This window comes from Rhineura floridana, chromosome 2 (assembly GCF_030035675.1).
Source record: "Rhineura floridana isolate rRhiFlo1 chromosome 2, rRhiFlo1.hap2, whole genome shotgun sequence".
Taxonomy (NCBI): domain Eukaryota; kingdom Metazoa; phylum Chordata; class Lepidosauria; order Squamata; family Rhineuridae; genus Rhineura; species Rhineura floridana.
The window spans coordinates 107,812,839-107,838,452 of record NC_084481.1 but is presented as its reverse complement, the minus strand read 5'-3'; the positions used below and the strand labels follow the sequence as shown (position 1 = coordinate 107,838,452).

Sequence of the window (25,614 nt, the reverse complement as noted above, 5' to 3'; positions counted from 1 at the left end):
TGCAGCCTTCATCTGCCTTCACGGCCATTGTAACATACACATTGTTATCCTCCACCTGTTCTGCTGTTGGGGACATTCTTGGATCATTCTTTGTCTGGTTCCTCTCCCTTGACCTTACTGTCATGTGTGACCCTGCTGGGAGTACATGACTCCCAACGGCATCGCTCACAGGGTTCATTGGAACACACAAGCCCACTCAACACTACAGTGTGACAATCCAGTGAGGGGTGCAGGTGCTGGATCACAGCACTGAAGTGGTAATGGGCTGGATGTGGGCCACTAAATTGAAATTGAACCCAGGAAAAACATGACATTCTTACCATGAATTTCTATTCCCAGGGGTTCCTGGAGGGCAGTCCTGACTCTTGGGATGGATCCTTCCTCTGGCTGTGCAGGCAGGGTCCACTTCTAAATGCCTCACCAAGGGGGAGGGGCAATCCCTGCTCTCCAGACTGGATGTCAGAGCAAGAACAACCCCTCCACCCCATCCAGTGTCCAGAGTTGTAGCTGACCCCTGATTCTATTGTCTCACTACTTCCACAGGACATACTGGAACTTATTAAAACAGACTACAACAGAAGACTGGTAAAGAACTAACTATAACTGAGAACATTTATTAATAATACAGTTAGTAAAAATGCCAGGAAATCTGGGGGGGGGGCTGGCTACCTCCCCACATGTGGGCCGCTGGCAGAAGCCTCTAAGTGTGTATGACTCGCTTGCCGGAACGAAGAGGTGGGGTCCTGCCCTCCGGGAACCCCTGGGAATAGAAATTCACAGTAAGAATTTCATGTTTTCCTTGAAGGTTCCTGGAGGGCAGTCCTGACTCTTGGGATAACAGAGCTGCCTGTACAAGGGCGGGGTTCCAGACAGAAGGTCATGTGCGCACTACTCTTTGTAAAACCTTGAGACCGAATGCTGCATCTGCAGATGTCCAGGAATTAATCTTGTAGTGCTTAGAGAATGTATCTGGTCAAGCCCATGTAGCTGCCCTGCAAATATCTAATAGGGGGAAACTACCTTTGAAAGCTGCTGAAGTAGAAGCGCCTCTTAGGAAATGGGCCGTGAGCCCTCTGGGAGAGGTTTTCCCTAAAGCTTGATAAGCCAAAACTATTGCCTCCTTGAGCCAGTGTGAGATGGAGGACGACGAGACCTTACATCCAGGAGACTTCCTCCCAAAGGACACAAACATGGACTTTGTCTTGCAAAAGACTGAGGTCCTATCCAGATAGAATCTAAGGACCCTACGGACATCCAGGATATGCCACATCCTTTCCTTGGGTGAAGCCGGGTTTGGACAGAAAGAAGGCAAGACCACCTCCTGAGACCTATGGAACAATGAGTTAATCTTAGGAATGAAAGATGGTCCAGACAAAGTACCACCTTGTCCTGATGGAATATGCAGAGCTGGCTGTCCAAAGACATGCCCCCAGCTCTAACACTCTACGTGCCGAAGTAATGGCCACTAAAAAGATGGTCTTACGTGTCAGAAACTTAAGGTGGCAGGTAGCTAAGGGCTCAAACGGGGAATCCCATAAGCGCAGATAATGTTCAGATTCCATGTGGGGGAATTAGTGGACCACTGGCCCAACCCCTTTTAGGAAACGATGGAAAACAGGGTGAGCAGATAAGGAAAAATCCCCTCTACAGCCCAGAATGCTACCTAGTGCTGCGGCTTGTTGGCTAATACTAGTGCTCAAACCCTTCTCTAATCCTGACTGGAGGAAACCCAAAATGTCGACCAACTTTCTGGAAGAGAGATCCCTCCTCTGAGCGTGACACCAACTGAGAAAAACTTTCCAAGTGGAATTGTAAGTTTTATTTGTGAAGGCTTTACGAGATGACATAATCGTGTCTAAAACCTCCCCCGAGAACCCCAACTCTCTCAACCATAGCCGCTCAACCATCATGCTGTCAGATGGAAGAGGTCCGGATGGGAATGAACTATGGATCCCTGGATCAACATGTCCTCCGGAGATGGAAGGCGCCAGGTCCTCTCTCTGGATAGATGAATCAGATCTGGGAGCCACAGCGTCCTCGGCCAGTATGGTGCAATGAGAATCATCTGTGTCCTCATATGGCAGATCCGTCAAATAGTCTGAGGGATGAGGCTGAACGGTGGAAAGGCTTAGAGAAGTCCCTGAGGCCACTTCGCCTCTAGAGCATCTGTCGCCAGTGCTCCTTCTGACTGGTGCCGAGAGAAGAAACAGGGGACCTGGGCATTGTGGGACATCACAAAAATGTCCAGGACTGGGCTCCCGAAGTGATGAACTACATGCTGGAAAACCTGGGAATTTAATTGCCACTCTGCATCCGAGATTACCATCCTGCTGAGCCAATCCACTGTAACATTCAGTGTTCCTGCCACATGTTCCGCTCTCAGAGACTGTATGCATCTCTCTGCCCATCTGAACAACCAGTGAGCCTTCTGCATCAGGGCTCTCGATCTCATGCCCCCCTGATGGTTCAAATAAGTCTCAGTAGATGTGTTGTCGGTCCTCATCAACACATAGCTTCCCTCTATGAGGGTAGCGAATGCCAACATCGCTAGCCTGACTGTTCCAGCCAGTTGATGCTCTGTTGAACTTCCTTGGCCAACCAGACCCCCTGTGTCACATGTGAGTCCAGATGGGCCCCCCCAACCTGAAAGGCTGGCATCTGTAGTGATCATCTTTCTGACTGGGATTTCTAGGCTTACTCCCTCTCTCAGCCACTGAGGGGACAGCCACCAGTTCAGGCTCCTGTGTAGGGTCTGTGGAATGGGAATACTCTGCATATGTTGGTGTACAATGATTTCCTGGAAGAGAAGCAATAGCTGGAGAAGAGGACGGGTGTGGAAACGCGCCCAGCTCACCAAGTCCTGGCAAGAAACCAACATGCCCTGTAATTTTTCCAATTCCATCAGATCCCCGGACTCCAATGATACCACCTTGCTCACCAGGGTATGAATTTTGTCCACTCTTTTATCTGTGAGTCTCATTCGAAACTGTTGTGAATTTATCCTCACTTCCAGATGAGTGGTATCCTGTGTAGGTTGGAAAGCACTCTTCTTGAGATTCACAATGAATCTGTGGTTCTGAAGGCATGATATAGTGGTTTCCATGTCAGCGGAGCATTGTTCCCTCGAAGGTGCCCTTATCAAGATGTCATTGAGATAAGGGTGTACCCTCACCCCCAGGGTTCTGAGATAAACTACCAAGGCAACTAGAACCTTTATGAAAACCCTGGGAGCAGAGGTGAGACTAAAGGGGAGCGCCCTGTACTGATAATGCTGACCTCTGTAGCAAAACCGCAGAAACTTCCTGTGTTTCTTGCATATTGGGACATGGAGATAAGCCTTTGACAAATCTATTGAAGCCATCCAATCATTTTGGGTTATGGCCTGCACAACTGATTTGAGGGTCTCCATCTTGAATTTTTTGTAGGCCATCCTCCTGTTGAGCTATTTGAGATCAAGTATGGCCCTGACCTCGCCATTTTTCATCGGAATGAGAAAGAAGATGGAGCCCCTGATCCTGCGTTGGAACTGGTTCCACTGTGCAGATTGATAGAAGATGACTTATAGCTTTGCAAAACGCTCCATGTTTGTCCGGCTTCTTGGATTGCGGAGTTGCTGTGAATTTTTCCCTTGGTTGCCTGGAAAACTCCAAGGAGGACCCTAAGGAAACCGTTCTGAGTACCCATCGGTCCATTGTAGTTTGTATCCATCTGTCTGCAAAGCGTTTGTCTTCCTCCTATCACTCCCAGTGGAGGCTGGGGCCTGGCATCAGGCCAACTGACTCTTCTTAGGCCCCTTTTGAAACTTGTGGTTGGCTTATTCACTTGTGGTTGGAAGAGAAGGCTGTGGAAGGCCGATATAGCTCCCTTAGAATGGGAAGCCTTGCCTTTTGTGTCTGTAACCTGTGCTTCAGGGAGCTCCAATATTCTCCTAGCCTTGGCCACCAAGGCTGGAAAGAACTCCAGCTGGAAAAGCCTTCCCTTAGGGGGTGGAGCCTCCAGCTCTTCCTCTGAGAGCTCTCCTTCCTCTCTCTCCTCCAGAGACAGCCCTCAGAATCTGAAAGCAGACCCAGAATTTCTGCCATCTTCCTGCTGTGCTTGCGCTTTCCCCCAACAGGAGATGCGCATCTAATAACCTTAGAAGAGCCATGTCCCCTGCTCTTGTGCTTATGTCCCCCACTCCCACCCCTCCCATGAGTAGATGACTGGGGAGAGGGGGAGGATGAAGCAGTAGAAGAGGCACATAGAGGGAGGGGAGGAAGTGGCTGAACCCTAAGGGGGCGGAGACTTGGTGCGTCAGCTTTTAGCCTGGCATGGCCTGCTAATATGCTTCCCTTTTTCCTTCCTTTCCCTAGCAAGGCTCCTAGATTCCTGTTGGGAATTATGCGTGTGAAAGTCCTTGGAAGTGCCTGCCAAAGACTTGGCACCCTCCACCTCCTTTGCCACAATTTCCTTAATCCATGCCAGGAATTTCGGGAACTCCTCCTCCCCTGGGATACCAGCCGCATGGGGACCACATGCACTCACCGCTTCTGTGCCTAGATCCTGCAGCCCTGCAGTTGATTCGACCCTGGAAGGTTGGAGAAGATATCTTCGTTGTCACTATGGGAGGCACTCGCCTGTCCTCCACAGGGCTAGTTGCCCCCTGGGTGCAGCGTTTAGAAGTGGACCCTGCCTGCACAGCTAGAGGGAGGATGCATCCCAAGAGTCAGGACTGCCCTCCAGGAAAAGGTTCTCTGTGTTGCAGGCTATTGGGTCCAGGGAGGGAGCAGAAGACCTGTTTGGGTCAAAGTTGTACTCCCCTGGAAAGATCAGGTTTACAGCTTGGGGATACTCTTTGACCCAGCACTGTTGCTTGAAGCCCTGGTGGCTTCAGTGGCAAGGAGTGCCTATTTCTGATTCTGGTTGGTTCACCAACTACAGTCCTTCCTGGACAAAGATAGTTTGGCTGCAATGGTTCATCCTCTGGTAACTTCAAGAGTAGATTCCTGTAATGTAGTTTATCTGGGACTGCCCTTGAAGACATTTTGCAAGCTGCAAATGGTGCAGAATGGGAGGGAATATATTACACCAGTTCTAAAAGATCGCACTGGTTGCTTATGTGCTTCTAAGCCCAATTCAAGGTGCTTACACTAACACAGGGGTGGGCGAGAATTTCTATTAAGTTCACATTTCAAGCCAAATCTATCAAATTTGCACTTTCTGAAACAATATGAGTACCAAAACACAGCCATCCTTCGAAATTCGCACTTACTCAAATTTTGTGATACAGTCCATCAACCAACCAATGTTTACAAAAATGCATACTGTATATTATGGGAAAGTGCATAAAAATGAAAATATGAGTGAAAATAACATGCAGAAATGAATTATATGATGAGAAATGGCTTGCAAAAATGTGTACATTATGCAAAGCTGCTTACAAAAATGTGTTTATTAGGAGAAATTCACACTAAAATGCTGGAAAATTTTCATGAGGATTTTTTTAAAAGAAACCCACAGATTTCTGCAGAAATCTGGAGAACTGAATTTAAGACTGAAAAATGGCAAACTGAAAGAACCAAAACTGACAGATTTTTCCAACCCTACATTAATATACAAAGCCCTAAATGAATCAAGCTGAACAATCTGAAGGAATGCCTATTCCCATATTGACCTATCTGGGTGTTTGGATCTTCAAGGGAGGTCTTTCTTGGCAGTTCAGCTGCCCGGTGAAATTTGTGGGACAGCAGTGCATGCAAGGGCCCTTTCTGTAGTGGCCCTAAGATGTGAAAGGTCTCCCCTCAGAGATAGATTTGGACTCATCCTTGGATATATTTCAACATCAGGTCAAGATACATCTTTTTGCACAGGCCTTTGGGGGTAAAGGATGTGATCAGAACATCCCTCCCATTGCAGCGTTGTTCCTATTTCTACCGCTATTGTTTTGGTTTCTGTTATGGTCTAGTCATTTTTATGTATTACATGATTTACTTTTTGTGCTGAGTTGTATATAACGTGCCAGGGACTGCATGGTGAAGGGCGAACTACACATTCATATAAAATAAAATAAAAGTTGCTGCAGAAACCTGCAGAGTGAAAACACATCCCAAGGGAGATGAAATTAATAAAAGCACCCAAGCCTTCTCCTCTGGTTTTGGAGGCCTCAGTTCTGTTCTCCCAAGGTCAAATGAAATCTTAGTATGCACAACTGTCAAAATCAATGGAGGAATACCTTCAGTGAGGATCAATCCATTTAACCCTTGGGTAACTGCATTCAAGTCAATGGGGCTTTCTTTTTGGAGAATCTTCTTCAGATAGGTGCTAACATCTAATTCAGGTTTGAAAAGCCTCAGCTTTTGGCATGATAACTCCAAATAGTTTATCCCTTTTTGAGTCAGTAAGCAGTAATTTATTCTGTGGCTATCTGTAATGGTGCCACACCTACGCATCTATGCATGACTGAAACCAATCCTTCCACCAGAATCCCTTGTATGGCTGTAATTCCCAGCTCTTTCATTATCTAGAGCCAACACACTTGCCTCTCCCTAGAAAGCAGATTGTGCTATATGCTCAATATCCATTAGCAGCAATAGCCAGAAGGGACATAATTTCTCCATTGCAGTTAATGGACTTCTGGCAAATAACTTTAGCTATAACCACAGCATACGCACAGACTCCCTTCCTTGGCAGTACATGTTAGTCCAGAGACATGAACTGTATTTTATGGGCATTCAGAACTATTACCCAACCTTACATTTAAGCAATCTTCAGAATGGAGACGTATTAGGAACTGTGTTCCAAAACCCATCATTTTTGAACTCTATGCAATGTTTACTTAAATGTGATTTTGTTCTGGTATAAAATATATTGATTGTTATCTTCAGTATTTTGAGTAATAATTATTGAACAACCACTTTATATAGTCATAACAACATGTAAATGGAAGCACACATCAAGGCAGAAATCAGATAAGATGTTTCAAACAGGATTTTAACATGAATTATTTGAGGAGTTACGCTGTTTATTGTAATCATGGGGGGGCTGATTAAAAATGAGATGAAGGAAAGCTTTTGCTCAGGCGAAGCTATGGTAATTCTTCCACAGCTGGATTGACTTTATAATTCAAATTTATTCATACTATTTTTCCTTAATAAATCATTGTGGCTGTTGCAAAATGCACAAACAACAAAAGATGAAACAGAGGATAGCCCCAGAATCTTATTCAAAAAATCAAATGTGAAATGTGTTTGTGTGTATCCAATCAATCTGCTACATTTGTGTCACTCCAACTTTCTGAGTAGTCACAGCAATTTTTCCCCAACTCAACAGGTAAGCTACTTTAGACAATTCAGATACAAACCACTAATAATCTAACAGGTCCTCAACTTATTTCCACGTATAGGATGTAAGATGTGATGTAATAGGTAATTGCATTGATTTTCAATGGATGAAGCTCCACAGATAGTTATTCAATTTCTTTAGCTTGCTTTACAACATACAAAAAACTGCTAAAAAAAAGAACCTGAAAGTCACACAAACATACAATAACAAATGGGTAGCTTCTTAAATAGCCACATGGAAATTAGGCACAAAACTCTCAGTGCTTTCAGTAAGAGCTACAAGACAATTTGTCCTTTGTGCCTTTGAAAACCTCTACCAATCTAATTAATGCTTAATGCAAACATTTTTTCCCATAGCTAGCTGTAAATTATTCAGTACTATTGTGGCTTTGAGAATTCACTTTAGAAGTTGCTATTCTCTGTGTATTTAGGCCCCGAAAGTAACAAGAATTTTCTTTCTGCTCTTGGAACAGACAACTTCCAAACTCGCCCAGAAAGCTTCAAAATGGCTTTATTGACATTTCCAGCTCAAATATGCTATATATGGTGGTGAGACACAGACATTGTGGTTCTGCAAACTAGGGATACAAGAGCATCCCACCCGTTTGCAATGAAAGGAGTCAAGCCTCTGTATATGTACCAAATGAGCACACACAAAGTCCTTAGACACTCAAGAAATGCCCACTTTCTTGCTGCTGCTTCTCGACCTTCTGTCGAAAGGTGGAGAAGCGTACCTTTAGATAGACAGAGGAAGGCTCATCACTCAGTTGTAAAGCAGCTATTCTGCACACACACAAAAATCCTGGGTTCAATCCCCACATCTCCAACCAGGGCTGGGAAGGGATTTTGCCTAAAACCCTGGAAGGCCACTGCCAGTCAGTGCAGACATTACTGAGTTAGATGGAACAACAGATTACTATGTTATTGGGCATTATAATGGCCTGGTTTGTACGACACACTAAGCCAAACCATGGCTTAGTGCAAACATATGAGCATGCAGACCCCTAGAGAGGAATTTGGCTTAGTGTGATGTGTGAATATCAGGCCAATATTTCATTTCATTTCATTTCATTTATTTCATTTTTAAACCGCCCATAGCGAATAGCTCTCTGGGCGGTGAACAAAACAAGATTAAAATACAATATTACAATAAAATTACAATAAAATCAGCAACAAGTTAAACAAAAAAAAAATAATTAAATGAAACACATTGAACATTAAAATGCCTGGGAGTATAGCCAGGTCTTAACCTGGCGCCTAAAAGAAAGTACCGAAGGCGCCAGGCGTATCTCCACAGGTAGGCTGTTCCACAGTTCGGGGGCAGGAATATCAGGAAAGGATTACACAAAGCAGAGGATATCCCAAATATATTGAGGAACTTAAAGGGAAAGGTCCCAATCCCAGCAACCCTCTCCCCCCCCCCCATATGCCAAGGACCTGCTGATGTCCATCTGCACTGGAAAGGTTAAGCCAAGTTATCAAAAAGGAAGCACACAGAGAGATATTTCCTCTTTTCGTGCTTGCAGATAGCCACAAAGTAGGAGCCCATAGAGCAGAGCTGGGTCTCAGCCTTCATGATATAGTAGTGGAAGTGGGTTTCTCTGCATACCTGGAAAAGGCATGGTACCTATGAAATACATGGACGTTTTTAAGGTACCTTATAAGAACCTAGGCATACTGTCTCCTATCCACTGGGAAAAGAGACCTACAGGTAGCACAAAACCTGTCGTCCCATTTGTTACTGGGAGTATTCTCAGCTGCTCAAATTATTCACAGTTTACAGTTACATTCCTCATGCCAGCATTCTTTTCTTTGGGTGCTTCTCTTTGCATGCAAGTGCAAATGCAATGGGATACGTGGTAGTTGTTTCCAATAACTTGTTGACAGATGTCAAACAATACAGAAAGCAGCCATGTTATCAGTACACAAACAATTAGAAACAATTATAATTATTTTTTTTCCCTTGTGTGCCTTTACACGTGACGGACAGCACAGCACGACGGATTAAAACTCACATGGTTTTTTTTGTGTATGCAGTAAACACACAACTTTGCCCTGGCTCTTTATTCTATAGAAAGCATTATCAGCAGACTAACTGCAGCTCACCTCTGGGCAGGTTTTGGCTTATTATGCTGAAGCTTGAATCCTGCATTGGTACCGCAGCAAAGTGGACAAAGGTATTCTTCTTGCACTCTGCCCATTGGTCTGGCAGGTTTTGGTCCTGAGCCAGCCCCAAAGCAGCAGCTCATATTATTCTGGTACAGTGGATGCCAAAGAATCACAGGTGGTTCACTGTTGGGCTGTGAATGATTCCTCATCCTCAGCAGAGTCCCTGGCCAAGTTCAGGTCCTTCCTTCCTGAAGGCAAGCAGCCAAGGTGTTCCAGAGGTCACCTCATGCTGTTATATTTAGCTTCCAATCCATATTCACAGTGCATGCTCACTGCACTAGAAAAAGGCCACTTTTATGTTTACTATTTCTTCCTGTGCAGTAATGAGTACTGGATATATACTGTGGCCAAGGCCAGTTTTATTATAATCTTCACTGTACAGTAAATTCAATTGTTAACTGTGTCGGGACTTTTTCTTTATAAGCTGTTCTTCAGTTGCTCATATCTCTGGTATTATATATGCCTCTGGGATTGAGTTCTTCCCAAGTAGATAGGAAGAACTGTAGATGGGTACTGAAGAACAGGGTAGAGATTGCCACAAATTCACAACAAACAAACTCCCTGGCACAAGGTCACAGAAGGCCATAGCTTGGAAACCCTAAAATCTGAATGGAGATTAAAAAAAACCCCTCACAATACATCTCCCCACTTTTTTCCAACTAGAGAAAGTGTACATACAGTAGAAGTAATAATAAATAGAAGGAACCTTGCTTAGCCTACATCTGGTGTAGAATCTATGATTCTATTGTGTATGTATTTCCTATACTCAATGCAACTACAGATAGAGGACAAAGGCAATAGCAAGAAAAAGGAGAACAAAAAAGTGTTGTTGAATCTGATTCCTCTATAGTTGATTGTGTGCAGTGCTACAAAATTCTTAACATCAATAGGATGTTAAAAAATTATGTAAAACACATGTATTATGCTAACTGATGAGTTCATATTTCTGCTTATCTGCATCCTTAGGTGGGACATCTTTGGAAGTTATCAAAACTCGGGGATCTCCAGTCCTTTCAGCTGGAGATTCTGTGGTATGTCTGGTTCTAATCAATATTGCCCTTTATACATTGCAGTAGATAGTTAGCCACAGTTTTAACATTTCTGAGGAGATAGCCTATAAAGTGTGTGGGGGGGATCTAACCAAGATTTCTGTTTGCCATTAATGTAGCGTAATGTTATAGATCAGGAGTGGGGACCCTGTGGCCCTCCAGATGTTGCTAGGCTATAGCTCCCACAATCCATTAGCCATGCTGATGGGGCTGAGAGCTGGAGTTGCAGCTTAAGAGACTGCAGGAGTTTTATATAATTTTAAAAATTACTTTGACAATTTATTTGGCTAGAAGTGACTAATAAGTGTGTAAAATAATAAATAATTTCATTAGCACTGAGCCTATCTTTGAACTTTTGAGAACTTACAACTCAAAATGTGTTGGAGGGAGAATTATGGGACATCACACATGCGGACACAACTTCAGAAGGGGTAAAATTATTCACTACTTTTGGGTATGGGGGCTTGCTCCATATTAGCAGGAGTACTACCAACCCCCCCCCCAATGTTCCAACAGCATTACATAGTTTCAGCCCCCAAGGGAATTGGGGGGGAAGGAGAATGACAGTTGCCAGGATGTTGTCACTGAGAATGGGAAAAGGGGGAGAAGCCACTGTCACCAACACCCTCCCCCTAAAATGTTTTAATCATTCTCTGCCCTGAAAAAAAATCTTCAAAATGCTCCTCCCAAACTCACTGCGGCACTGCCTATGAATAGAAGGGCAAATGGGAAGACCATTTTCACTCAACCCTTTTTTTTAAAAAAATCATCTTCACTGTCAGTATAACTCTATGGAAACAGAAATCCCACTTATCCTAAACTTTTGTCTGAACCTTTTGGATATCCCTGAGGCTATTTGGATAAATTAGATCATAATACATGAAAAAGATCTACAAGCCTGCACAAGCCAGCAACAGACATAAAGCATACAGGATTGAAAGTCGGGGCCTTTGGCTGCTATTCCCAGCTCCAATCTGCCATTGACAGGCTGCAGTGTGGCTTTAGGGAAGTCATTTCACAATTGTCTATTTGCTACATTAGACAGCAAACCCTTTTGGGCAGGAAGTGTCCATCACTCACTATACAGATGCATCTTATGGAGGTACAACAATGCATTTCTGATCACAGTACAAGCAACCAAATGTTACCATAGCAGAGGTGACAAACATACCAAAAGGAACCTGGTATTTCAGAATTAGTTGAGTACAATTTCACTGTAACTTCAAAAAGGCAAATTGCCAATTGGGGATGGCAAACGGCCACATTTCAACTGAAGTAACTGGTGCCAGCAAGCTGCTTTCTAGAGTGGAAGGTCAGCTTTGCTGTTAATTGCTCTTGTAACAACTAACAGCCTTAATTACAGTGTTTTATGGTTTTACTATAAGAGCAATTATATGTTGACAGTCACCCTTGACACTGATTATTTTGTAGTTGGCTGGGACACCAGCTGAGGCAGAAGAAACATCCCAATATAAATCCACTCTGACCAAGTGATGGAGATTTGAAATGGAATGAAGAGCCCGTTTCTATTGGCAAAGTAAATTGAGAGCCTTTACATTTTTGATAGCATGAACCTCATCTCCAATCAGCTTGGTGCAACAAAAATAATTGGAAACAGCATGTTGGTTCACAGGAACACAACTAATCAGAACAGTCCCTTTATATCTTAGGGCTTGTTACACTTTGCCTCTTGACTGCTATACCATGAGGTAAATCTTGCATCTCCAGGCAGCTGTAGGCCTATAGCCAAGCCAGTGATATTCACTTGGAAGAGCCAGAAGCCACTATTTTAATGTGAGAACAGATGGTGACCACCCCAAAGTTCACCTTTCTGAAAAAAGGGATGAATAATAATGTTAAAAGCAGAGTTTTAAAAGAATAACTAACTTATGCGGCTATAAATCTATTTTTTTTATTATTATTAAATTGTATTTATACCCTGCCTTTCGGCCAAAGGCCCTCAAGGCGGCTTACCAAGAAAAATAAACATAGGTATAAAAATACAATAAAAATACAAAAAAAGCAATACAATTTACAAAAATTAAATTAAACAACAAATAACATTATAATAACAAATAACATTAAATAACAAATAGCATTATCATTACCGGCACTGCCAAGAAAGAGGAGGTGGTGTTAGCAGGGGCGGCAGCTCCCGAGAGGCAGAAGGGCGACAGGGATTTGTTATAGTGAAGCTGTGCAAGAAGAGTTTGTCCTTTCCTAAGGTGATCAGATGCTTCCGTTTCAAAGGAAAACAACTTGGCCTCTCAGCTAGCATACAGTACAAATCAAACTGTTTCTTAATACCTCTGCTTGCTTTTCCCGTTCTGACATGTGCTAAAGTTCCAGTGTGCACTTGAATTCCCCCTGCAAAATGATGACAGTCGGCACATACCCACGGTGGTGGAGGTTATTATAGTGATGCAGCTCTTTTGAACCCTGCTCATGGTGCTTCTTCTTGGGCACTGGTGGTCTTTCTTGTTGTGCTCATATGCCCTGAACCAAATAGCCAGCTGCTCTTGTTGCACAGGGCACAGTGCGGAGTAACAACGCTCTTCAGCAAAGAAATCACGACTCAGAATTGTTTGCAATAACACCCTTTATCCAAGACACACCAACGTACATAGCTTCTCTCCTATCACCCCCCACACATCCTGTTCTGGGCTTGCAAGCTTTATGCCCAGCCAACTGATAAGCCGCAGCTGTGTGGCCTCCACAATTAGAGTAGTCATCTTTAACCCCTTCCTACCTCGGGGAATGACTTAGCAACATTGCTCAACATCCCCCACCCATTCTCCGTGGTAGGAGACCCATGTTGCAGCAACAATTGTATATACATGTTATATTTACTCTTTTACTCTTTTACACAAGTCCCATACGTTCACATAGTTTCACATGTTTCTCAGTACATAACGGCTTTGTCAGAACATCGGCGACCATATTGGATGTTTCACAATACTTCAACCTGATTAACCCGGTTTGTATACAGTCTCTTACATGGTGAAATCGTACACTAACATGCTTTGTTCTTTTCGTGTTATTTTCTGCCATTGCCATGTGTATGCATGCCTGGTTGTCTTCATATATCAGGTAAGGTTTTGTTATTTGCAAAGCAACCTCCTGTATTAACCAGTTATACCATACTATTTCATTGCACGCTGTCGATAAACTGATATATTCTGCCTCAGTGCTTGACACGGCTACAACTGACTGCTTTCGGCTTGTCCAGTCAACCAGTGAGCCCTGCAGCATTATTGCTATCCCAGTCGTGGATTTTCTACTACTGGGGTCTGCTGCATGATCAGCATCTGTATAACATTCTAGGCTTTTGTCGCTGGAGTTTGACAACAGCAGTTTCATTTCACATGTGCCTTTTAAATACCGTAAGACCCTCTTTATGCCATTCCAATCATATTCCGTGGGTTTCTCAACCCTGCATCCTAGAATACCAACTGCATTACTGATATCCGGTCTGGATACCTTTGCTATATATAGGAGTTTACCCACTATGCTTCGATACATACTAGGATCTTGCAGAACCTTACTGTCTTGTTCTCTCTGGTAATCCACTACCATGGGTGTACTCACAGGTTTACATTCAGACATATTGCACTCGTATAATACCTGCCTTATCTTAGGGGCCTGATGTAAAACAAAACTTCCATCACTGTTTCTCTGTATTTCTGTTCCCAGATAATGTTTCACGGGACCAAGGCATTTTATTCTGACATGGTTTTGTAACTGTCTCGTAAACGTCATTTCCTCCTCCAGGCTGTTACACATAAACAAAATATCGTCTACAAACACCAGACAGAAAGTATTTCCCTCTTTTCTATCTTGAATGTAAAGACAGGGATCTGCTCTACTCCGCCTGAAATTCATTTTAGTTAAGATGGCATTTAGTTTATGGTTCCAGCATCTGGTGCTTTGTTTTAATCCATAGAGAGATTTCTGTAAACAGCAAACCAAGTTGGGATTTTCTACATGAGAGCCTGGGGGTTGTTCCATATATATAGTTTCATTAAGGTCCCCATACAGAAAAGCTGTATCGACATCGTAGTGATACACTTCCATGTTCCTAGTTGCTGCTAGTTTTAGCATAAATCTAATGGATTCATGTTTAACAACAGGAGCGAATACTACATGGTAATCCTGACCATAACGTTGATGGAATCCCTTTGCTACTAGGCGAGCTCGATAACGCTCTGCTCGCCCATCACTATTTCTTTTAATTTTATATACCCACTTGCATCCTATTGTTGTCCTACCACATGGTAGTCTCTGCAAAGTCCATGTTTTATTCCATTCCATTGCTTGAAGTTCTTCTTTCATGGCGTCATGCCATTTCTGCTGTTCTAGACTGGGTAATCTGGCTATATCTTCATAAGAGGTTGGTTCCAGTGGATCATGCATGATAGCATTCACTGTGAACCTAACCGGGGGTCGTCCAAAATTGGATCGTTTGGATCTCCTTAGTGGAGGTGATGTGTTAATAACTTCTTGTTCACTTTCTAGTTTATTGTCTGAAGCGATTTGCCTACTCATCCCCTCATTTACTGGGGGACTTGCTACTTCATCCTCTGGTGGCTCCCTGATTCCAACTGTTGTACTGCTGTTTTTATAGTTCCCCCAATCCTGCTCCTGCATTTTTACGCTTCTAGTGACAACAATACGTTGTTCCTTAGTTAGCCAAACGCGATGGGAAGCCCCTTCAAATCCTAAATAAGATCCTTTCACTGCTCTGGGACCCTGTTTCCCTTTCCTTTGCGCTTTTGGCACATGCACCCAGCACGTTGAACCAAATTTTTTGATTTGTTTTATACATGGTTTTTGCCCATTTAACATTTCATAAGGAGTGCACTGTACAGTACTAGCATACATACGATTCAAAATATAATTTGCATATATAATACATTCACTCCAAAATTCTCTTGAAAATGGGGAGTCCGCCAGCATAGCCCTCACTGTATCCTGTAAATACCTGCTCCTCCTCTCGGCTACTCCGTTCTGGTGTGGGGAAAACGGGGCCGTGAGTTCCTGTTTAATTCCTTTTTCAAATAAAAAACTGTGCAGTTGTCAAGACAGAAACTCTCCCCCTCTGTCTGACCTAATTCCTGCTATCCGTGTTTTATATTTCACCTCCATCCATGCTATATGGTGTTTTAGTGTGCCAGCTGCCTCAGCCTTGTTCTTCAACAAATAAACAAATGAGTACCTTGTAAAGTCGTCCACCAGGATGAAATAAAACCTGGCTTGTCCCTTTGTCTGTTTAAATGGCCCTGCTAAATCCATATGCAGTAATTGAAATGGTCTTTGGGTATTATGTCTCCTTTCCTTGTTTGTTGGAGCCGCTGTGGCTTTCCATTCATTACATATCTCACAGCTTATATATGCAGGACAGTTTTTAAATTGCAAGTCTGCGCTGTGTTTTTGTGTTTTCACTAAAGCTCCAAAACTGATATGCCCAAAACGTTGATGGTAATTGTGTATACATTGCTCATGTTGAGGTCTGTTTTCAATGACATTAACCCTTTTCTCTACCTTATTTTCAATCATGAATAATGTATTTTGCACCTTTCCTTTTATACATATATTACCCTTTCTGATTTTACATTCTTTGTTAGCAAAACATACATTGTACCCCATGCCATTTAATTTTATCACTGACATCATATTTCTTTCTAAATTTGGCACATACAGAACATTAGTGACTAATGTGTTCAGACAAGTGAAATACACTGCTCCTACCCCTTTAACATCTCTGCCGCTTCCATCTGCCAGGAAGATTTGTTGCTGCTTTGCTGGAGTCAAAGTTTGGAACAGTTCAGCATCTTTTGAGAGAAAGGCTGTTGATCCTGAGTCAAGGACCCACAACATGCTGTTTTCTTCTTTCTCTTGTGTCCTTCTGGCACTTACGACATGCACTTCAAATGGTTCAGTGTCCTGTCTGCGTTTCTTTTCTTCCGTCTTTCCCACCCGGCACTGTCTGCGAAGATGGGATGGGGAACCGCATTTGTGACACCGCCTCTGCCCATACACTCTGCTACCGCCCTCAGTCTGGTCCGGTTTTTCTTTCCTGCCTTGCTTGCTTCTTTCTTGTCTTCGCTCAGCTTCCTGCAGTAGCTTTGCTGTTAAGTAATTTACATCCAGCTCTTGGTCGGGTAAGGTTTCAATCGCACTTATAACTGCATCCCATGACTCATTTAATGTTGAGAGAATTATGTACACCTTTTGTTGTGGCGTATGGTGCACATCCAAGTCCTCTAACTCTGCAAACAAACTCAGCATTTTTTGTATATGTGTTTGCATTGCTTCACCCTCTTTATAATGAGCTTGATACAGCCTCCTCGCGAGTAATACTCTGCTGCCTGCTGTATCCCTAGTATTTGCCCGTCTAAGGGCAGCCCACACTTCCCTTGCTGTAGTTAGCCCTCTCACGTAAATCAACTGAGAGTTTTCCAGAGATAATATGAGCAGAGCTCTTGCCTTTTCCTCTGCTCTTATCCATTCTGGTGATGGGGGTCTCGAGGGACTGTCTCCAGACACTGTGTGCCATACTCCCTCCTTTATGAGAAGCATTTCTGCCTTTACTCGCCAGTAAGCGTAGTTGGTGCTGTTCAACTTCTCCAAGGGTATAGATGAGCTTCCAGACGTTGCCATCTAGCCTCCTTTTCAACTATAGGTAACTCTGACCTGGTTTTCTTTGTTTTCTGCTTTCTCTGGAACACGTGGTGCTTTCAGAGCTTGTTGTAAGCTGGGCCCATAGCCCTTGTTGTGCTCATATGCCCTGAACCAACTAGCCAGCTGCTCTTGTTGCACAGGGCACAGTGCGGAGTAACAACGCTCTTCAGCAAAGAAATCACAATTCAGAATTGTTTGCAATAACACCCTTTATCCAAGACACACCAACGTACATAGCTTCTCTCCTATCACCCCCCACACATCCTGTTCTGGGCTTGCAGGCTTTATGCCCAGCCAACTGATAAGCCGCAGTTGTGTGGCCTCCACAATTAGAGTAGTCATCTTTAACCCCTTCCTACCTCTGGGATGACTTAGCAACATTGCTCAACATTTCTGTCCCCAACGGCAATGTAAAGCCTCTGCTTGTACAGGCTTCTGCTTAAGGAGAGTCTGCATGGTTGGCATTGATGGGGTTGAGGAGTTGTTCTTGCTCTGTCAGCTCAGTCTGGAGGGAGGGATGACTCCTCCCCCTTGCAACATGCACCTATATGCTGATTCAGATATTGCATAAATATGTGGAGGCATCTCATGGCGTTTCTTTCCTCTGTACATTTCAATGATATTCTCAGAGTAAATTGGGAGGTTCTTGTAAGGATTTATGACTACACAGAAGAGCCCAGAGTATGTATAAATGAGCCCAGAATAATATCGGTCCTTCAAATTATGTAGAACAGAGGCCTCATTTAAGCATGTTAATTCTGCCATGTCTTCTACTTTAGAAAATTTAGGGGGGTCATCTTCTGAATATTGTCTTTGTTGACAACTGCTTTCTTCCCATTCTCAGCCAGTTCAACCAGCACTTCATCTCCCCTCTCCTCTTTGATGCTTGCAGCTTCAAGCCATGATGTTCTGAAGGAATCCACACCAGTTTTTTAGCAGTCCAATCAGCCTGTGTAGCAGGGTTGTAGATTACTGCCCTGTCCACAAAAAGATATCTCTCAGGGTCCTCCTGTCCTGCCCTCTCTGCCATCATAAGGGAAATTTGATTTATATCCTGCCCTTCCTCCCAGTATAGGAGCCCAGGGTGGCAAACAAAAGCACTAAAACACTTTAAAACATCATAAAAACAGACTTTAAAATATATTAAAACAAAATATCCTTATAAACATGTTAAAGTAAAACATCTTTAAAATGTTTCAGAAAAAGCTTTAAAAACATTTTTAAAAAAAGGTTTAAAAGCTTACTAAAAAACAATTCCAACACAGATGCAGACTTAAGTCCAAAACTCAAAGGTTGTAATAACAACAGAGAGTGTCTTGTGACACTAACAAATTGAGTGTGGGCCATTATATGGGGGGTGGGGGTGGCCATGGGATGTTGTGAGAAAGTGAGGCCCCTTGCACAGCGGGTGCTTCTACACAGCATTTTATTGTGTACTCAGTACTGCTCATGCTTGAAAGTTTTTCTTAGCATCCACACAATGTTATCATTATCAAAATGGCAACCCATACTTTTTCTTCATTTTATGTGGATTAATTGGTTAAGTAATATAACCTGTTATACCCCTGCAGACATTGCTAGTGCAGAAGCTCTTTAGCTGTTTTTGGGTGGATGGGTGAGTGGTTTGTCATGTGGGTGGTGATGTTTCAATGGATGGCCTCCATTGCCACACCCTGACTTCAATTTGCTCCTCACATGAGACTTGCACAAGACCTGTAATAATAAAAATAAGTGTATGGAGCTGCTAAATGCTCTCTCAGCTGTTCTCCCTTAAACAACCCTCTCTCCTCCCACTCTTTCATGTTAAAATTAGTCCACAAATGAGATAGTCCACAAATGATGTTAACAGTCAGTTTGGTGGGGATGATTTTTTATAACAGGCCTTCAATAAGTGGTAAGTAAAAATGGGTTTGTGACCTGTGTCAATGCATTCATTGCTTTCAGTAGAAATTCTATTGTCCTGTATGCTGCCTGTTTCAATTACATGCATAGCCATGGCTTATCACTGATGTTATGAATCAAAGATAATCACACTTGCCTGACTTGGTGCTATATTTAGATCCCAATGAGATTTCCAGTGGAAGTATGGGGTCACTTTGTACCCCAGATACCTTTTTTGTGTCTATGTGTGTATATGTTTGTCACTTCAAGTGTGCTTGAGACTACCAAAGTACCTTTGAGCCAAAAAAACACTTATTCAAAGGAGGTAGAATTTTTGTGAGCAGTATACATTGGCTCCTTCTCCATGCATATTGAGTAAACTGGGGTATTTTTGGACCCCAGTGGGGGTTTTTTGTTTCCAGAAGGAAAATGGTAAGTGGTAACTGGCTGAAATTTGAGGACATTGTATGGGAGACAGTTTGTGACAATGCCCAAGGAGGACAACCCTGTAGGTCTACTCATGTGTAAATTGCACAATGGAAAGTGCATCTGGGGTTCAAATGTCCCCCAGAAGTCAGGATGAATGCTACAAAAAAGTATTGCTAGTGGAGTAGATTGGGGGCCACTGGCCATTGCTTCATTCCACAGCAAAGTGAACACTCTCCACTTAGCAGAAGAGAAAGCAGAGTCCCTCTAATTCACCCAGATTTTCTTTACTCTGCTTCCAAAGATGCCATTTTCATTCTTGTTCCCTTTTTAATACCAGAGGGGAAAAACATAATTTCTTGGCTACAGAAAGGATTACATTGCAGGCTTCCCAAAAGGCTTAGACTGAAAAGCAAAAGCAGATTGAGAGGGCTAGAATTAACCTCTTGGAAAAAATTTGGGGGAGCTTCAATGTGTGCAAAATAATTTCCTGAAGTTGACGATTTATTTCATAGAATAGGCTAGGGACTGCCAGGGACCAAGCATGCAAGGAATGGGCAAACAGATGAGGGGGAGGGCAGAGTGTAAGGCAAAGGAAACAGAAGCCAGTAGGTTCAAGGCACAGCCAAGAATCTGTCAGCAGGAGCTGTTGACCAGTGTGCCAGCAGCATCTTCCAGACTCCTTTTTACAGGGATGGCTTAAGACAAAGAATGTAGGGAAGCTCAAGTGGCTGGCCTCTAGTGAGCACAAGGCTGAAGAGCTATTCCTGACATAGGTAATGAAAAGTCTGCTGCAAACCAACTCTAACCTGCCAAGATGCTTTCCCTGGCCCCATACATCTTCACACTGCTGACATGGGAAGAAATATCTGTGAAGTAATTATTCTTGGGGGAAAGCACAAGTGAGCTGGATTCAGTTCATAGGGCTTATGTTACCTACCATGGAAGGAGAAAGAAGCACAATCTGGTTTGCCCCATGGAAAAAACTGGGGGCAGCCATGTTATCCCTATACAATTCCCTCGAAGAGCAACAAAATGTCATGAAGTCCCATTGCTCCCAGTGGGATTTGCTCTTGCATTTCAAAAACGTGGCAGCTAGAGATGGGGGAGGAATTCCATTCAGATCACATTTTAACCTATTTAATTTGCCTTTTCCAAAACAATAAGTGAACCGAAACATAGGCATCCTTCAAAATCAGCACTTCTCTGAATTTTGCAGTTCTCCAGCCAAGTAATGTGTATGAAAATGCATATACTAGGATAGTGTGCATAAAATGCATACATTAGTGAAAATAACATTAAAATGCATTTTATTGGGGAAGATTGTTTTGCAAAAATGTGTATATTACAGAACGTTGCATACAAAAATGTGTATATTAGGAGAAATTTGCAGTAAAACACTGATGAATTTTCATGAGGACTTTTTTTTAAGCAAACTGACTGCTTTTTTAAAGCAAAACTCAAAAAATGAGAAACCAGAATCGAGAGACTCACCCAGCAGCATCTAGCGCCACCGGGCAAAAAATAGTTAAAAGGACAGATGCAGTGCTGGAGCTCTTAGACTGCCTTGTAAAGGGATCCAAAGGTGGATTCATGATCTAACCTGGGTCATGACCCTCCTGGAGCAAATCAGGTTAATCCCCTTTTGAACCTGAGTTTTGCACATTCCTCCTTGTCTCAGCAGAGGACCCAATCCTCATACAGTGTACTGGATCCCAAAAATCCTGTTGGCACCCCTGAGGACAATGAGGTGATGTAATAGAACAGTAATTTGTTTTATTTTTTTTAATAATTATTTTATATTGTTGTGACCCATCCTGGGACCTACTGGTGAAGGGCAGGTAATAAATTTAATAACAGCAACAACCACAACTAGCAAGGCTTCTGCATTTCAACAAGCCAATGATTCTCCACAGGTCTTCAGTGTATTATAACACAGATGCAAAGCAGATTGCAGTAGTAGATGTTATGGCAGATCAAGTACGCACAAAAGAAAGCCACTTTAAATTGCATCCTTCAGCATTCTTTCTGCTCCTGATATTTATAAATTAATAACTGGCTTTCAGAAACATTTTGCTCCCTCTAGTATGTCAAGCCATATTCACAAATCATGTATGACAGCACAAATCATGCAAGACCACAAATATTATTTATATAGAAAAGCAATGCAAGAACTATAGCCCACATAGAGCCAGTTAGTGTGTACAGATGGCCACAAGTTACATAAAATTCTCACAGAGGATATTTAGTATACCCAGAGGTAGAGGCACAACAGAGTTGCCAATATTTCTAGACACTCCACTTACAAAAATACGTAACTTTATCTGTAAACTTCTCTGTAATGTTTTGTTGTTTTGCGGCAATTTTGATTGAATTGTGTTTTATATACTGTAACAACTTGCCCTGGGACCTCATTGTGAAGGGTGAATAAGAAATATAAATAATAATAATTAATAATTAATAGGGCAAAGTTAATAATCTCACACTCTAAAGAAACCTTGTGATAAGAAGAAAAGCATCATTTTAAATGCATATTCTTTATATCACACCATTCCTGAAATAACTGCCACAAAAGGGTTGGGTTGTTAGGATGTGCCATCATAATGTGATGTGGAAATCATGGCAGCTACTGGACCTGTCCTCCAAGGTTCTTGGGATGGAAGATCTTGTGCAGTATGCTGTCCAGCCCAAGGAATTTAGGTGCCTAGTTCCAATGCCTAGATAATTCACACAATATATTTACACAAGAATTCCCTCTCGGGAATGACCCCTTCATGTCATGTGAATGGGAACTACATTTACTAATAAATTAAATGCCATGCCGACTTAGAAGTGACAGTTGTCAGCATTTCCAAGTGGCTACTAGCGAATATTGCATCTTTTAATTCATAGTTTGAAGTCTATTAATGGGCCTGAGTGTTCCCAAATAAAAATACTGGGCACCCAATGTCCTTGGGCAGTTCTCAGTATGTTGGGCAAGGTCCAGATCTATTTTGTAAGAATAAAACATGAGATGGGCTCTCCCTCACTGGAGGTCTGCAGGCAGTGGCTGGACAGCCAGCTCTTGTGGATGTCCTAGCTCTGGAGTTCCTGTATCAAGCAGGGCATTGGAACAGATGACCTACAAGACAACAACCCCCCTCCAGCTCTGCAAACACACTTTATTTATTGAATTTCTATCCCACCTTTTCTCCTGAAGGAGCCCAGGTCAGCAAATACATCAACAAAAACAACTGAACATCAAGAAAAAGAAAAGCATTTTGAAAACAGTTAAAAACATTCTAAAACACAGTCACAGTTAAAAAAACATCCTTTCATCAGTGATGTTCAGGTTGCCACAATCAGTCCCCTTCAGCCATCAAATGCCTGGGTAAGAAGGAATGTTTACCGTGTCACCATGTTGTGTCACCATGCTGTGGCTCACTTTCAACAGGTTTTTTTTAAAGCCCAGAACATTTATTCTGGATCATCTTGAATATCAAATTCATATTAAAATAATGAACAACAACTAGTGAATCTTCCCAACCATCTTGCCTATCAACCATCAATTCATGCCTTTTGCACCAACAAAGGAACACACTGACCCAACATTATGGAAAGGTAGTACTGGGTTTATATTTACAATATTTTTTTAAAGTTTTGATTTGGAGATATTGAGCCTTAATCTGAACATGAATGCACATTCCTTATAATGATTTGTTTGGGCCTTTTTTGCCAGTTGCTAGAAGAGCTAGAGCTAGTGGCCTGAGCCAGGATTAAAAGTACAGGACTGAAGAAATGAGAAGGTAACCATTCATCAGCCTGCTTTATGACTTTCTCAAAGTAAAGTTCAATTTAAATCACATTCCAGCTGACTTTCACAAAATTTGCTTATCTAGTACTTACTGAGGCTGATTCTTAGTTGGTAGTAAAAGCACCCCAATCCAGTATCCTGCTCTTTCATTCAAAATGTTGGATTTTGACTGAAGATTTCCCCCTTCATAGGCAGTAGGAGATTGGCTGCCATCACTGTTTCACAATAATTACTGTGTACATATGGCTCGAGAGTATATCCTAGCAGCATTCCAAAAGCCTTTCTGCCAACAGCTATCAATGTACTAACAGCAAATTGCCAGTTTCTGTGCAGACTTGATGTTAGGGTGTATGGCCATAAAAGGAATTGTTAGGGTCATTTTCCACAGTTCATGCTCCACAGATTTGTAATAAATAAATACAAATAGGCACAACTGTCAAGCATCAAGAACTGCTGGCCACTAACCTGCATGCTAAGCAGAGTTTGGAAAAGTTACTTTTTTGAACTACAACTCCCATCAGCCCCTGCCAGCATGGCCACTGGATTGGGCTGATGGGAGTTGTAGTTCAAAAAAGTAACTTTTCCAAGCTCTGAATTGCTAAGTCTTATAGCTGCAACCTCTCATGGAAGAAGTCTCCAGATCTGATCTGGCTCCACCCACCCAAGCTGACTACAGACTCCTTCAGGGCAAGGAGGAGCCTGTAAGGACATCCTTTTCTGGCTGAGCCTTGACTGTGCAGGTCTTTCCCAGTGGGAGCTCCATACCTATGGAACGACCTCCTCTCTGAAGTATGTTTCAACACAAACATTTGTTTTCATTTCATCGGCAGATGAAGACGCATTTCTTTGTCCAGCCTTCGGGAATGGATGAGATGCCTTGGGAGATTACACTATCTGTTTGATGCTACTTTTTGTGGTTTTACTGACCTGAGATTTTATTGTGAATTTTGTTTTATTGTGTTTTGTATAGTTTTGTATCATGTTAGTTCTTATCGATAATTTGATTTTGTTGTTTGTGTATTTCTTCCCTGGGACCTCTGAAGGGCAGACTTTAAATGTTTTTATTAATTTTTTTTAATCAACTGTACCCTTAGAGGTGTGCCCAAATCCACATGGACATACCTGGGTGGAGGGTGCTAAGATTCCTCTTTAAGATTGTCTAGTGTAGGTTGTTGTTATATGCCTTCAAATCGATTATGACTTATGGCAATCCTATGAATCAGCAACCTTCAATAGCATCTGTTGTAAACCACCCTTTTCAGATCTTGTAAGTTCAGGTTTGTGGCTTCCTTTATGGAATCAATCCATCTCTTATTTATTTATTTATTTATTTATTTCTTAAACTTATATACCGCCCGACTAGCAATAGCTCTCTGGGCGGTTAACATAAAATACAATAAAATTACAGAATTTGATACAACCATATAAAAACTACACAATCTAAAACCAAGTTACAAACATTTAACTAAGATTAAAATGCCTCAGAGAAGAGAAAGGTTTTAACTTGGCGCCGAAAAGATGATAGTGTCGGCGCCAAGTGTACCTCCTCGGGGAGACTGTTCCACAATTCGGGGGCCGCCACTGAGAAGGCCCTAGATCTCATCACCACCCTCCGGGCCTCCCTATGCGTCGGGACCCAGAGGAGGGCCTTCGTAGTAGACCGTAGTGTACGAGCCGGTTCGTATTGGGAGAGGCGTTCCGACAGATATCGTGGTCCCGCGCAGTATAAGACTTTATAGGTTAACACCAACACTTTGAATCTGGCCCGGAAGCGTATTGGAAGCCAGTGCAGGTGAGCCAGCACAGGTGTTATATGCTCAGACCGCTTAGTTCTTGTTAGCAGTCTGGCCGCCGCATTTTACACTAGCTGTAGCTTCCGAACCGTCTTCAAAGGTAGCCCTATGTAAAGCGCGTTGCAGTAGTCCAAACGCGAGGTTACCAGAGCATGTACTACTGATGTAAGGTCCTCCTTACTCAGGTAGGGACGTAGCTGGGCTACCAATCGAAGTTGGTAGAACGCATTCCGTGCCACCGAGGCTACATGAGCCTCAAGTGAGAGGGAAGAGTCTAAAACGACTCCCAGACTACGGACCTGTTCCTTTAGGGGGAGTGTAACCCCGTCCAGGACAGGGTATATATCCACCATCTGATCGGAGAAACCATCCACCAACAGCATCTCAGTCTTATCAGGATTGAGTCTCAGCTTGTTAGTTCTCATCCAGTCCATTGTCGCGGCCAGGCAACGGTTCAGCACATCGACCGCCTCACCTGAAGAAGATGAAAAGGAGAAGTAGAG

General features: G+C 42.7%; 1 protein-coding gene and 1 pseudogene across 11 annotated transcripts in view; both read right to left on the bottom strand.

The window, feature by feature from the left end:
* TSPAN4 (tetraspanin 4) overlaps nt 1-25,614 on the bottom strand; it is a 937,220-nt gene that overhangs the window by 430,663 nt on the left and 480,943 nt on the right. The gene's annotated exons all lie outside the window — the stretch shown is intronic.
* On the bottom strand, nt 17,714-18,248 carry LOC133376082 (myosin-10-like; annotated as a pseudogene).